The 15,596-nt window shown below is 37.6% G+C and overlaps 1 protein-coding gene across 2 annotated transcripts in view; it reads right to left on the reverse strand.

Annotated features, from left to right (window-relative positions):
* MSANTD3 (Myb/SANT DNA binding domain containing 3) overlaps nt 1-15,243 on the reverse strand; it is a 67,498-nt gene extending 52,255 nt beyond the window's left edge. The window contains exons 1-2 of one of the 2 annotated variants that reach the window (XM_037797897.1): nt 15,221-15,243; nt 14,860-14,941 (exon numbers count right to left, since the gene is read on the reverse strand). The gene's annotated coding sequence lies outside the window, so the exon portion shown is untranslated. Of the gene's footprint in view, nt 1-14,859; nt 14,972-15,220 lie in introns of those variants that run through there. The other variant, XM_037797895.1, reaches the window with a different exon arrangement.
* Nucleotides 15,244-15,596: the final 353 nt, after the last annotated feature.

A 15,596-nucleotide genomic window follows, 5' to 3' on the forward strand; every position in this document is an offset into this window, starting at 1 on the left:
TGACCAAATTAAAAAGATTCTGGACACTCATACTACAAGACTAGAGGAAGTTGAACAACGAATCAGTGACCTGGAAGATGACAGAATGGAAAATGAAAGCATAAAAGAAAGAATGGGGAAAAAAATTGAAAAAATCGAAATGGACCTCAGGGATATGATAGATAATATGAAACGTCCAAATATAAGACTCATTGGTTTCCCAGAAGGGGAAGAAAAGGGTAAAGGTCTAGGAAGAGTATTCAAAGAAATTGTTGGGGAAAACTTCCCAAATGTTCTAAACAACATAAATACACAAATCATAAATGCTCAGCGAACCCCAAATAGAATAAATCCAAATAAACCCACTCCGAGACATATACTGATCACACTGTCAAACACAGAAGAGAAGGAGCAAGTTCTGAAAGCAGCAAGAGAAAAGCAATTCACCACATACAAAGGAAACAGCATAAGACTAAGTAGTGACTACTCAGCAGCCACCATGGAGGTGAGAAGGCAGTGGCACGATATATTTAAAATTCTGAGTGAGAAAAATTTCCAGCCAAGAATACTTTTTCCAGCAAAGCTCTCCTTCAAATTTGAGGGAGAGCTTAAATTTTTCACAGACAAACAAATGCTGAGAGAATTTGCTAACAAGAGACCTGCCCTACTGGAGATACTAAAGGGAGCCCTACAGACAGAAAAACAAAGAAAGGACAGAGAGACTTGGAGAAAGGTTCAGTACTAAAGAGATTCAGTATGGGTACAATAAAGGATATTAATAGACAGAGGGGGAAAATATGACAAACATAAACCAAAGGATAAGATGGCTGATTCAAGAAATGCCTTCACGGTTATAACGTTGAATGTAAATGGATTAAACTCCCGAATTAAAAGATATAGATTCGCAGAATGGATCAAAAAAAATGAACCATCAATATGTTGCATACAAGAGACTCATCTTAGACACAGGGACACAAAGAAACTGAAAGTGAAAGGATGGAAAAAAATATTTCATGCAAGCTACAGCCAAAAGAAAGCAGGTGTAGCAATATTAATCTCAGATAAAATAGACTTCAAATGCAGGGATGTTTTGAGAGACAAAGGCGGCCACTACATACTAATAAAAGGGGCAATTCAGCAAGAAGAAATAACAATCGGAAATGTCTATGCACCCAATCAAGTTGCCACAAAATACATGAGAGAAACACTGGCAAAACTAAAGGAAGCAATTGATGTTTCCACAATAATTGTGGGAGAATTCAACACATCACTCTCTCCTATAGATAGATCAACCAGACAGAAGACCAATAAGGAAATTGAAAACCTAAACAATCTGATAAATGAATTAGATTTAACAGACATATACAGGACATTACATCCCAAATCACCAGGATACACATACTTTTCTAGTGCTCATGGAACTTTCTCCAGAATAGATCATATGCTGGGACATAAAACAAGCCTCAATAAATTTAAAAAGATTGAAATTATTCAAAGCACATTCTCTGACCACAATGGAATACAATTAGAAGTCAATAACCATCAGAGACTTAGAAAATTCACAAATACCTGGAGGTTAAACAACACACTCCTAAACAATCAATGGGTTAAAGAAGAAATAGCAAGAGAAATTGCTAAATATATAGAGACGAATGAAAATGAGAACACAACATACCAAAACCTATGGGATGCAGCAAAAGCAGTGCTAAGGGGGAAATTTATAGCACTAAATGCATATATTAAAAAGGAAGAAAGAGCCAAAATCAAAGAACTAATGGATCAACTGAAGAAGCTAGAAAATGAACAGCAAACCAATCCTAAACCAAGTAGAAGAAAAGAAATAACAAGGATTAAAGCAGAAATAAATGACATAGAGAACAAAAAAACAATAGAGAGGATAAATATCACCAAAAGTTGGTTCTTTGAGAAGATCAACAAGATTGACAAGCCCCTAGCTAGACTGACAAAATCAAAAAGAGAGAAGACCCATAGAAACAAAATAATGAATGAAAAAGGTGACATAACTGCAGATCCTGAAGAAATTAAAAAAATTATAAGAGGATACTATGAACAACTGTATGGCAACAAACTGGATAATGTAGAGGAAATGGACAATTTCCTGGAAACATATGAACAACCTAGACTGACCAGAGAAGAAATAGAAGACCTCAACCAACCCATCACAAGCAAAGAGATCCAATCAGTCATCAAAAATCTTCCCACAAATAAATGCCCAGGGCCAGATGGCTTCACAGGGGAATTCTACCAAACTTTCCAGAAAGAACTGACACCAATCTTACTCAAACTCTTTCAAAACATTGAAGAAAATGGAACACTACCTAACTCATTTTATGAAGCTAACATCAATCTAATACCAAAACCAGGCAAAGATGCTAGAAAAAAGGAAAACTACCGGCCAATCTCCCTAATGAATATAGATGCAAAAATCCTCAACAAAATACTTGCAAATCGAATCCAAAGACACATTAAAAAAATCATACACCATGACCAAGTGGGGTTTATTCCAGGCATGCAAGGATGGTTCAACATAAGAAAATCAATCAATGTATTACAACACATTAACAAGTCAAAAGGGAAAAATCAATTGATCATCTCAATAGATGCTGAAAAAGCATTTGACAAAATCCAACATCCGTCTTTGATAAAAACACTTCAAAAGGTAGGAATTGAAGGAAACTTCCTCAATATGATAAAGAGCATATATGAAAAACCCACAGCCAGCATAGTACTCAATGGTGAGAGACTGAAAGCCTTCCCTCTAAGATCAGGAACAAGACAAGGATGCCCGCTGTCACCACTGTTATTCAACATTGTGCTGGAAGTGCTAGCCAGGGCAATCCGGCAAGACAAAGAAATAAAAGGCATCCAAATTGGAAAAGAAGAAGTAAAACTGTCATTGTTTGCAGATGATATGATCTTATATCTAGAAAACCCTGAGAAATCGACGATACAGCTACTAGAGCTAATAAACAAATTTAGCAAAGTAACGGGATACAAGGTTAATGCACATAAGTCAGTAATGTTTCTATATGCTAGAAATGAACAAACTGAAGAGATACTCAAGAAAAAGATACCATTTTCAATAGCAACTAAAAAAATCAAGTACCTAGGAATAAACTTAACCAAAGATGTAAAAGACCTATACAAAGAAAACTACATAACTCTACTAAAAGAAATAGAAGGGGACCTTCAAAGATGGAAAAATATTCCATGTTCATGGATAGGAAGACTAAATGTCATTAAGATGTCAATTCTACCCAAACTCATCTACAGATTCAATGCAATCCCAATCAAAATTCCAACAACCTACTTTGCAGACTTGGAAAAGCTAGTTATCAAATTTATTTGGAAAGGGAAGATGCCTCAAATTGCTAAAGACACTCTAAAAAAGAAAAACGAAGTGGGAGGACTTACACTCCCTGACTTTGAAGCTTATTATAAAGCCACAGTAATCAAAACAGGATGGTACTGGCACAAAGATAGACATATAGATCAATGGAATCGAATTGAGAATTCGGAGATAGACCCTCAGATCTATGGCCGACTGATCTTTGATAAGGCCCCCAAAGTCAATGAACTGAGTCATAATGGTCTTTTCAACAAATGGGGCTGGGAGAGTTGGATATCCATATCCAAAAGAATGAAAGAGGACCCCTACCTCACCCCCTACACAAAAATTAATTCACAATGGACCAAAGATCTCAATATAAAAGAAAGTACCATAAAACTCCTAGAAGATAATGTAGGAAAACATCTTCAAGACCTTGTATTAGGCGGCCACTTCCTAGACTTGACACCCAAAGCACAAGCAACAAAACAAAAAATACATAAATGGGAACTCCTCAAGCTTAGAAGTTTCTGCACCTCAAAGGAATTTCTCAAAAAGGTAAAGAGGCAGCCAACTCAATGGGAAAAAATTTTTGGAAACCATGTATCTGACAAAAGACTGATATCTTGCATATATAAAGAAATCCTACAACTCAATGACAATAGTACAGTCAGCCCAATTATAAAATGGGCAAAAGATATGAAAAGACAGTTCTCTGAAGAGGAAATACAAATGGCCAAGAAACACATGAAAAAATGTTCAGCTTCACTAGCTATTAGAGAGATGCAAATTAAGACCACAATGAGATACCATCTAACACCGGTTAGAATGGCTGCCATTAAACAAACAGGAAACTACAAATGCTGGAGGGGATGTGGAGAAATTGGAACTCTTATTCATTGTTGGTGGGACTGTATAATGGTTCAGCCACTCTGGAAGTCGGTCTGGCAGTTCCTTAGAAAACTAGATATAGAGTTACCATTCGATCCAGCGATTGCACTTCTCGGTATATACCCGGAAGATCGGAAAGCAGTGACAGGAACAGATATCTGCACGCCAATGTTCATAGCAGCATTATTCACAATTGCCAAGAGATGGAAACAACCCAAATGTCCTTCAACAGATGAGTGGATAAATAAAATGTGGTATATACACACGATGGAATACTACACGGCAGTAAGAAGGAACGATCTCGTGAAACATATGACAACATGGATGAACCTTGAAGACATAATGCTGAGCGAAATAAGCCAGGCACAAAAAGAGAAATATTATATGCTACCACTAATGTGAACTTTGAAAAATGTAAAACAAATGGTTTATAATGTAGAATGTAGGGGAACTAGATGTAGAGAGCAATTAAGGAAGGGGGAACAATAATCCAAGAAGAACAGATAAGCTATTTAACGTTCTGGGGATGCCCAGGAATGACTATGGTTTGTTAATTTCTGATGGACATAGTAGGAGCAAGTTCACAGAAATGTTGCTATATTAGGTAACTTTCTTGGGGTAAAGTAGGAACATGTTGGAAGTTAAGCAGTTATCTTAGGTTAGTTGTCTTTTTCTTACTCCCTTGTTATGGTCTCTTTGAAATGTTCTTTTATTGTATGTTTGTTTTCTTTTTAACTTTTTTTTCATACAGTTGATTTAAAAAAGAAGGGAAAGTCAAAGAAAAAAAAAAAAAAAAGAAAAACAAGGAAAAAAAAAGATGTAGTGCCCCCTTGAGGAGCCTGTGGAGAATGCAGGGGTATTCGCCTACCCCACCTCCATGGTTGCTAACATAACACAGACATAGGGGACTGGTGGTTGGATGGGCTGAGCCCTCTACCACAGGTTTTCCCCTTGGGAAGACGGTTGCTGCAAAGGAGAGGCTAGGCCTCCCTGTGGTTGTGCCTAAGAGCCTCCTCCCGAATGCCTCTTTGTTGCTCAGATGTGGCCCTCTTTCTCTAGCTAAGCCAACTTGAAAGGTGAAATCACTGCCCTCCCCCCTACATGGGATCAGACACCCAGGGGAGTGAATCTCTCTGGCAACGTGGAATATGACTCCCGGGGAGGAATGTAGACCTGGCATCGTGGGACAGAGAACATCTTCTTGACCAAAAGGGGGATGTGAAAGGAAATGAAATAAGCTTCAGTGGCAGAGAGATTCCAAAAGGAGCCGAGAGGTCACTCTGGTGGGCACTCTTACGCACACTTTAGACAACCCTTTTTAGGTTCTAAAGAATTGGGGTAGCTGGTGGTGGATACCTGAAACTATCAAACTACAACCCAGAACCCATGAATCTCGAAGACAGTTGTATAAAAATGTAGCTTATGAGGAGTGACAATGGGATTGTGAAAGCCATAAGGACCACACTCCACTTTGTCTAGTTTATGGATGGATGAGTAGAAAAATAGGGGAAGGAAACAAACAGACAAAGGTACCCAGTGTTCTTTTTTACTTCAATTGCTCTTTTTCACTCTAATTATTATTCTTGTTATTTTTGTGTGTGTGCTAATGAAGGTGTCAGGGATTGATTTGGGTGATGAATGTACCACTATGTAATGGAACTGTAAACAATTCAAAGTACGATTTGTTTTGTATGACTGCGTGGTATGTAAATATATCTCAATAAAATGAAGATTAAAAAAAAAAAAAAAGAACATGGTCTTTTCTGGGGCACATATTGGATTCAAACTAGCACATACCCCAAAGAATAAAAAACAAGGACTCAAACAGATATTTATATACAAATTTTATAACAGGATTATTCATAATATCTAAAACATCAGCAGAGAAATGGATAATAAATATGTTATGTACATACAATGGCATGCTACTCAGCCATAAAATAGGAGGAAGTTCTGATGCATGCTACAATATCAAAAAACCTTGAAAACTTTTCCTAGCATTGGTATTTTGTTTAGAAGCCAGAAAACTAAAACAATGGGTTAAGAGTTTTTGTTTCAGGTGATATAAAAGTTTTAATAATGGAACATGTTAAAGGTAGCACAGCACTGTAAATGTAATTAATGCCACTGAATTGTACACTTAATTAAAAATTGTTAAAATGACAAATTTTATGTTATATATATGTTATCACAATAAAAAAGTCAATGCCTAAAAAAAAAAAAAAAAAAAAAAAAAAGGAACTGGGGCTTCCCGGAGAAATAGCTGATTCTAGGACTGGGGCAGGACATACACAAGATGAGCCTGGAGCATTTTATAGTGCCAGAAAGTAAGGAAGTTCTAAACCATGTGCACCCGCATGCGTGCACACGCACAAACACACACAATTATGGGTTGTGTCAAAGGGGCACAGGAGCCAATTGGAAGAGCTCCCAATGGTCAGAGCTGAAACAATCTGATAAGTAAAGAAGTATTAGATTAGCACAAAATAAATATCCATGAGTCCACACTGACATAAATAATTGAAAAAATAAAAAAATAGGGGAGAATAAACAAATCTCCTATGGAGAATTCCAAATAATTTATGTAGGTATTCCACCCTCAAGGAGCTGGGTCATAATTTATCACTCCTTGGATTGCTTTAGTGTGGGCTGCACATATTGACTTCCTTCCAAATAGTCTGGTATGGAAAGGCAGAACAAGAGTAACTTCATAATGGAGGAAGCTGACAAACATCACCTCGGCCAGGTGATCAAGACTATCTCACAGTGAAAAGTCACATTGCTGGTGCACAGCCCAGACATGACATGATGAGAAGGGCACTCTGCCCCTGTGGTCTGCCTCCCCAAAATCCAAACCCCAGGCTGGTCCTGAAAAAAACATCAGACAAATCCCAGTTGAGGGACATTCTACAAAGCACCTGACCAGCGTCCTCAAAACTGTCAAAGACATCCAGGACAAGCCAAGATTGAGGAACTGGCTCAGCCAAGAGTTGCCTCAGGAACCACCACGACTAAATGCAGTGTACTGCCCTGGATGGGATCCTGGGACAGAAAAAGGACATTAGGGAAAAACTCAGGAAATATGAATAAAGATAGACTTTAGTTAATAATAATTTATCAGTAATGGTTCATTAATTGTGACAAACCTACCTTACTAATGTAAGATGCTAACAATGGGGAAAATTGGGTATGGGGTTTATAAAGAACACTGTACTATTTTCACAATTTTTCTGTAAATCTAACATTAAAAGTTTATTTTAAAAATTGACTTATGTGTGATAAAGACAATCCTAACAAAGTAAATAACAAGAAAGTCAAAACAATGAGCTATTACTTTTCAGACATCAGATTCTCTAAGGTTCAAAACTGGGTAACCAAACGGGTACTCTCAAGTTTTGGTGAGAATGTAAATCAATAGGACTTTTTTGAAGGGCAATAGTATTAGAATTTTTAAATGTGCAATCATATTTCTCTAGATACCTAGAGAAATAATGTCAGCACGTATGAAGGGAAAGAACATGAACAAGGGTTTATTGAAGTATTATTTTAGAAAAACCAAAAAAATAAAAGCTTACCACCTTGTGCTGGTTTGGATCTTTTATGCTCTCCAGAAAAGCCAAGTTCTTTAATGCAACTTTGTGGGGACAGATATTTGGGTGGGACCTTTTGATTAGGTTGTTTTCATGGAGGTGTGACCCACCCAACTGTGGATGAGCCTTTTGATTAGATTATTTCAATGGAGGTGTGACCCCTGCCCATTCAAGGTGGGTCTTGATTAATTTAATGGCATCCTCAAGAAAGCTCAGGGGCCTACACAATCCCAGACACTTGGAGATGCAAACAGAAAGATGTTTAGAGATGCTAAGCTAAGAGATGAAGCCCAGAGTTTGCCCTGGAGAAGCTAAGAGAGGACCCCCAGATGCTTAGAGAGAACCACCCTGGGAGAACAAGCAAGGATGCACAGGAGCTGAGAGAGAGAAGCTAAAAGAGACAGAAGCCCAGAGACATTTTGGAGAAATCCATTTTGAAACCTGAAACTGGAAGCAAAGGACTAGCAGACGTCAGCCACGTGTCTTCCCAGCTGACAGAAGTGTTCCAGACACCATCAGCCTTTCTTCAGTGAAGGTATCCTCTTATTGGTGCCTTAGTTTGGACACTTTTACAGCCTTAGAACTATAGATTTGTAACCTAATAACCCCCCTTTATAAAAGCCAATCCATTTCTGGTATTTTGCATAATGGCAGCTTTAGCAAATCAGAACTCATTTATAATAGGGAAATGATTAGATAAATAAATAAATGCTTTCAATTACACACATTATTTTATGTCATTAAGAAAGAAAAAGTGCCCACAATAAAAACTACAACACAAAGCTTTTCATCATTTACAATCTTTATTTTATACTTATTGAAAATCTAGTTGAGGCTTAGGTTTTTTTTCTTTATTAGAGAAATTGTGAGTTTACAGAACAAACATGCTTAAGATACAGGATTTCCATATACCACCCCACCACCAACACCTTGTATTGGTGTGGAACAGTTGTTACAATTGATGATAGCACATTTTTATAACTGTACTATTAATTAAAGTACGTGACTTAATTTAGGGTTCAGTGTTCGTGTGGTGTAGTTCCATGGATTTTCAAAAAAATTTTTTATTGTTACCATATATCCAATCTAACATTTCCCCTTTTAATCATATTCAGATATATATTACAGTGCTGTTAATTGCACCACAATGTTGTGCTACCATCACTACCATCCTTTACCAAAACATTACATTACCATCATCCCAAATAGGAACTCTGTACATTCTTTTTTCCATACAGGTCTTTATTTTATTTTATTACTCATCTAACCATACACTGTATTTTTATGTTCACATGGTCACAAGATGAAAGCTATATAGTGGGCTCTGGTTTCAAAGTGGCTTTCTCCAAAATGTCTCTCTTAGCTTCTCTGAGCTCTCTGAGTTTCATCTTCTTTAGCTTCTCATAAATGATTCCAGCAAGGGGATTAAGACCCACCCTGAATAGATTGGGTTTCACCTCCAGGGAAACAACCTAATCAAAAGGTCCCACCCTGACTGTACAACCAAGTGAAGATGGTGTGACATATTGATTGTTTATCTTGGACAGAATGTGTGCTATATTATTTTACGGACCCCATATTTAATAAGTCAGGCCCTCAATCTTGAGGCTTGCTCTTGTGAAACTTATGGCTGTGAAGGGAAGGCTAAGGCCACTCACAATTACGCCCAAGAATCACTTTCAGAGAACCTCTTTTGTTGCTCAGATGTGGCCTCTCTCTCTCTCTGAGCCCAACTCTGCAAATAAATTCATTATTGTCTTCCCTACATCAGACATGACTCCCAGGGGAGTGAGTCTCCCTGGTGACATGAGACATGACTCCCAGGAATGAGACTGGCCCAGGCATCAAGGGATTGAGAGTGCCTTCTTGACCAAAAGAGGGAAAGGAAAAGTAACAAAATAAGGTTTCAGTGGCTAAGAGATTTCAAATAGAGTCTAGAGGCTATCCTTGAGTTTATTCTTAGGCAAGCTTCAGCTAGATATTCCAAATGGCCACCATATGTCAAGCCCAAATCAACAGTAGTCCCAAAAGTCCTAAAGAATACCCAGGTCCCTATCAGAGAATTTATAAAAGCTTCACTCACTAAGTTTATTTCTCAGAAACTTAAATCTTCCAAAGTGTTCCTATGCCAGGTAAGTCCCCAAACTCAGAGGCAATGGCCTCTTCAAGAACATTAACCAGATGCATCCTCCTTCACCATAATGTCAGCACTACTTTTCAATATAAGCAAGTTAGGGTGGTCCTTGCCCAGATATCCCTGAAGATTAGACAGTGATCAAACAAGAGGGCGGAGTAGCAACAGACAAGATAGGATTTAACAAAGGATTATGAATACTGAATCTTTATATAAATATTATTTTTAGTCTCTGGGATTAGAACAGCTGAAAGGAAATAACTGAAATGGTAGAACCATAACTCATAACATTCTTTGAAATTTGCTCTATAACTCCTTGTTAAATCATACTTTGAAAGCTATCATTTTTCTGTATATGTTATATTCCACAATAAAAAATGTTTTTAAAAAAAGGACCTACCCAACAATAGGTCTGTCCCTACAAGACTGGATTAAAAGGACATGGCTTTTCTGAGGTATATAACAAATTCAAACCAGCACACTGAGTCATATGGTAGTTCTATACATAGCTCTCTGAGGAACTGCCAACCTGTCTTCTGCAGTGGCTGCACCATTTGAAATTGCCACCAGCAATGAATGAGTGTTCCTACTTCTCCACATCCTTTCCAACACTTGTTATTTTTTGTTTTTTTTTTTAATAGCCATTCCAATGGGTGTGAAATGGTATCTCATTATGGTTTTGCTTTGCATTTTCTTGATGGCTAATGATGTTAAGCATCTTTTCATGTGACATTTTGGCCATTTGTATTACATGTCTTCTTTGGAGAGATGTCTGTTCAAGTCTTTTGCCCACTTTTTAATTGTTGTTGTTGTTGTTGTTTTTTTGTCTTTTTGTAGTTAAGCTAAAGGATTTCTTCATATATACTTGATATTAATCCTTTAATGGATATGTGGTTTCCAAATATTTTCTCCCACTGTGTATGTAGGTTATTTTTTTACTTTCATGATAAAGTCATTTGAGGAACAAAAGCTTTTTTTTTATTTTGATAAGGCTCCATTTATTTATTTTTTCTTTTGTTGCTTGTGCTTTGGGTGTAAAGTCTAAGAAACCATTGCCTAACACTAAGTCCTGAAAATGCTTCCCTATATTTTCTTCTAGAAGTTTGATAGTTCTAGCTCTTATATTTATGTCTTTGATCCGTGATATTTATGTCTTTGATCCTTGTTGTGCTGACTTTTGCATATGTGAGATAGGGTTCCTCTGCCTTTTTTTTTTGTAAATGGAGATCCAGTTTCCCCAGGGACCATTTGTTGAAGAGACTATTCTTTCCCAAATGAGTGGTCTTTGCCACCTTGTCAAAAATCAGTTGGCCATGAATGTGAGGGTTAATTTCTGACCTCTCAATTCTATTTCATTGGTCTATAAGTCTGTCTTTGTGCCAGTACTATCCTGTTTTAATTACTTTGGCTTTGTAATAAGTTTTAAGATTGGGAAGTGTGTGTCCTCCAACTGCATTTTTTTTTTTTTTTCAAGATGACTTTAGCTATTTGGGGCCCCTTACCCTTCCACATAAGTTTGATGATTGGCTTTTCCAATTCTGCAAAAAATGTTGTTGGAATTTTGATTGGGATTGTATTGAATCTATAAATTGCTTTGGGTAAGATTGGCATCTTAAGGATATTTAGTCTTCTAATCCAGGACCATGGAATTATCCTTCCATTTATTTAGGTCTTCTTTAATTTATTTTAGCAATGTTTTGTAGTTCTCTGTTTACAAGTCCTTTACATCCTTGGTCAGATTTATTCCTAGATATTTGAATTTTTAGTTGCTATTGTGAATGGAATTTTTTTCTTTATTTCTTCTTCTCATTGTTCATTACTTGTGTACAGAAACACTACTGATTTTAGAGTGTTGATCTTGTACCTCACCCCTTTGCTGAATTCATTTTTCAGTTCTAGGAGCTTTGTTGTGGATTTTTCAGGATTCTCTGTGTATAGGATCATATATTCTACAAATAGGGAAAGTTTTATTTTTTCCTTTCCAGTTTGTATGCCTTTTATTTCTTTTTCATGCTTAATTGCTCTGGCAAGTACTTCCAGTACAATGTTGAATAAAAGTGGTGACAGTGGGCAACCTTGTCTTGTTCCTGATCTTAGAGGGAAAGCTTTCAGTCCTTCACCATTAAGTAAGATGTTAGCTGTGGGCTTTTCATATATGCCCTTTATCATGTTGAGAAGTTTTCCTTCTATTCCTAGTGTTCTACGGGTTTTTAATCAAGAAACGGTGATGTATTTTGTCAAATGCTTTTTTCTGCATTTGTTGAGATGATCATATGTATTTTTCCCTTCATTGTATTAATGTGATGTATTACAATCAATTGATTTGCTTATGTTGAGCCAACTTTGCATCATATTTTTGACCTCCATATAACAGTGCTACTTCAGCACACCTGATTATTTTCTGGGTGTCATATAGGAGGAACATACTGAAAAGAACCAATTTTTATATACGGTATGAGGTAGGGGTCCAGTTCCTTTCTTTTGCATGTGGATATCCAGTCTTCCCAGCACAATTTGTTGAAGAGACTCCTTTTTCTCCAATTAATATATTTGGCACCATTGTCAAAAATCAGTTGGCCATAGATATATGGGTTTATTTTTGACATAGATTTTTAATTCAATATCATACTTGTGCATACATTAAATGGAAAATATACATGAAATAATTTGACTAAGACATTGTTTTCATTTTGTAGGGCTGCCATAGCAAAGTACCAGAAACTAGGTGGCTTAAAACGACACAAATGTTGTTTCACAGTTCTGGAGGTTAGAGGTCTAAAATCAGCAGCGGTGAGTCCTTCCTTGCATCTTCCAGATTCCAGTGTTGACCGGCCATCCTCGCCACTCCTTGGTTTGTAAATGCATAACTCCAATCTCTGCCTCCATCTCCACACGGCCTTCTCCATTCTCATGTCTCTGTGCCTTTTCTTTCCTTATTAAGGGTTCACCCTACTCCAGCATAACCTCATCTTAATTCTACCTGCACAGTCCCGATTTCCAAATAAGGTCACATTCACAGCTACTGGGGATTAGGATTTTAACATGTCCTTTTGGGGGACACCATTTGACCTATAACAGGCATATCTAAATCTTATCACTCAGTTTCTGACCCTTCCAAATCTGGTTTAGACTGAGAGTCATCAATATTCCAGGCTGCTAACATCCATTCTGCAAATTTGGGGTCATATCCAGAGGCAAGGACAACTACATCACTGCTACCGCCTAGCCCATAGCAATGGAAAGATGCAAACCAATTTTAGAGATCATAAAGTGTGAGTTTAAAAAGTGGGCTTTACCGTGATCTTTGATAATGATTGCATAACTATATAGCTTTTATCATGTGACCATGTGATTGTAGAAACCTTGTGACTAACACTCCCTTTATTCAGTGTATGGGTAGATGAATAATAAAATAAAGACAAAAAATAATAATGGGGGGGGATAAGGGATACAAGATGTTTTGGGTATTCTTTTTTATTTTTATTTCTTTTTTTTGGAGTAATGAAAATGCTCTAATATTGATGTGATTAATGCACATCTAAGATAGATGTGATGAATGCACAACTATATGATGATACTATGAGCCACTGATTGTATACTTTGGATGAATTATATGGTCTGTGACTATATCTCAATAAAATGGCATTTTTAAAAAAGTTGCTTTAGAATAATGAAACAAGGGCAGTATGCAGCAGCTAAAACAACCAAGGAAGCTTCACACATGCTACCAAGGAAAGTTCTAATCCATATTGCTAAGAAAAAATAGTGAGTTGCAAAAAAGGTGTGTTCTATGACCTTGTCTACGGAAATAGCAAGCAAACGTCTACATTTCTGAAATTTGGCTACCCAGAAGACATTCACAACCCCCTTTTACTTTGCCATTCTGTACATTAGATACTGGAAAAGTAAATTACTCACCTGCCTAGATACCCCTGTTGATGGAAGAGTCATGTGATACAGCTCTGACCAATAAATCTAGAAAGATGTTCCTGTAGTTTTCCTCTCCTGAATAAAAATGTTAAAAACTCACAAGAAGATGACTTTTGTCCTTTCCCATCTAGTTCTTGGACACAATTCCTAGAGAAGCTGTATTCACCTTGTGACCGTGAAGATCATAGCCAAATGCTGGTGGTGATGAAGGTAAAGGAAAGAGCCTGGGCTACCGATGACCTCACAGAGCTATCAGTCAACAGTTCTAACCAATACAAGTCATACATGTGTACAGAGAGATTGAATATACCTGAAAAATGCACACTAAATGGATAAAACAGGTACTCTGTAGGTGAGAGCAGGATTGAAAAGGGCTGTTGGGAAACTTTCACTTTGTTCTTACTTAAAATTTTTTTTTACAACATGAAAGCATTCCATATTTCTTATATCTAAACAAATAATATATATGGTTTTACAAGATTGATGTCAGAAATGGAGAGTGACTAGTTGTGAAGAAAGAAGTTTACAGTGGGGAATTATCTTGATCTAAGGTATTTTTTTTTCAAATAACTTAAGTCCAGAAAAGATAAAAAGTTGTTTCTACTGAAATATTTTAATATCCATTCAGCAGGGTTATCTGTCTTGATTCATTTGTTCTTAGAGAGTGCAGACTGCCTCATAATGAACACCACTTCCTTTCCTAAACGCTCACAAATTACCTTTGATAAAATCTACCCTAGGTTTATATTGGTGCTCAATAAAAGTCAAGATTACCAGATTGCATTTTTCAAAAACTACTTTTTACTTCTTTTTAAGATCAGACCATCTTCCAATCTTGAATTTCCTGTTACTTCTTATGTTCTCTGATGTTTTTCAAGGATAGCCAGCATAATAGCTGCATACAAAAGAACCTGGGAGGACACACACACATACACACACACACATTATGTGATGATTATATTAATAATGATGATGATAGCACTTACCATTTTCTGGGCATTTTCTACGTTCCAGGCACTGTGCTAAGTACTTTACACACATCGCCTCGTTTAAATCCTCAGAAAAGCCCTGTGAGATAGACACAGTTCTATTATCAGCTCCATTTTTGTAGAGATAAACACTGAAGCTTGGACAGGTTAACTTGCCCAAAGTCGCAAACATAACGAGTCAGAACAGGAATTTGGAATCTGAGTGTGCCTTACTCCAAAGCACCAGCTCTGGACCATTAAGCCCGATTGAAAGAGAACAAAAGCAACAGACATTTGATGTGAGCAGTAAAAGGTGCATCTTGTGTAAACTCAGATCAGTCCCAGGGGTTGCCTCCCAGCACCCACTAAGTTTCCCGACCTGCAGGAACCCCGCGGAATCAGAGCAGACTCCAGTCCCGATCCTCTCCGGATTTTCTCTGTCCCCGCAGTCTTAGCTTCGCAGGCTCCTCCCCTCCACCTGCCACAAGCCACTCCTGCGCAAGCGCACTGGGGTCCGGAATTCGGCCGGCTTTCCGCGTATCGGCGCCTGCGGCTGCGCGGATGCTGAAGAAGGTCGTGGAGCGGGGTCGCACTGGGAGGTGGACCCGGCCTCAGTCAAGGCTGCGAAGTGGGGCGGGTCGTGGGTTTGTGGAGTAGTTGGCGGGGACCCGACTTCTCAGGTGGAAGGAGCCGCAAGAAGCTTCAGTTGCACTGATGCTTCATCCAGTCATCTGTTAATTCCAGAAGCATGCATT

This window comes from Choloepus didactylus, chromosome 10 (genome assembly GCF_015220235.1).
Source record: "Choloepus didactylus isolate mChoDid1 chromosome 10, mChoDid1.pri, whole genome shotgun sequence".
NCBI lineage: Eukaryota > Metazoa > Chordata > Mammalia > Pilosa > Megalonychidae > Choloepus > Choloepus didactylus.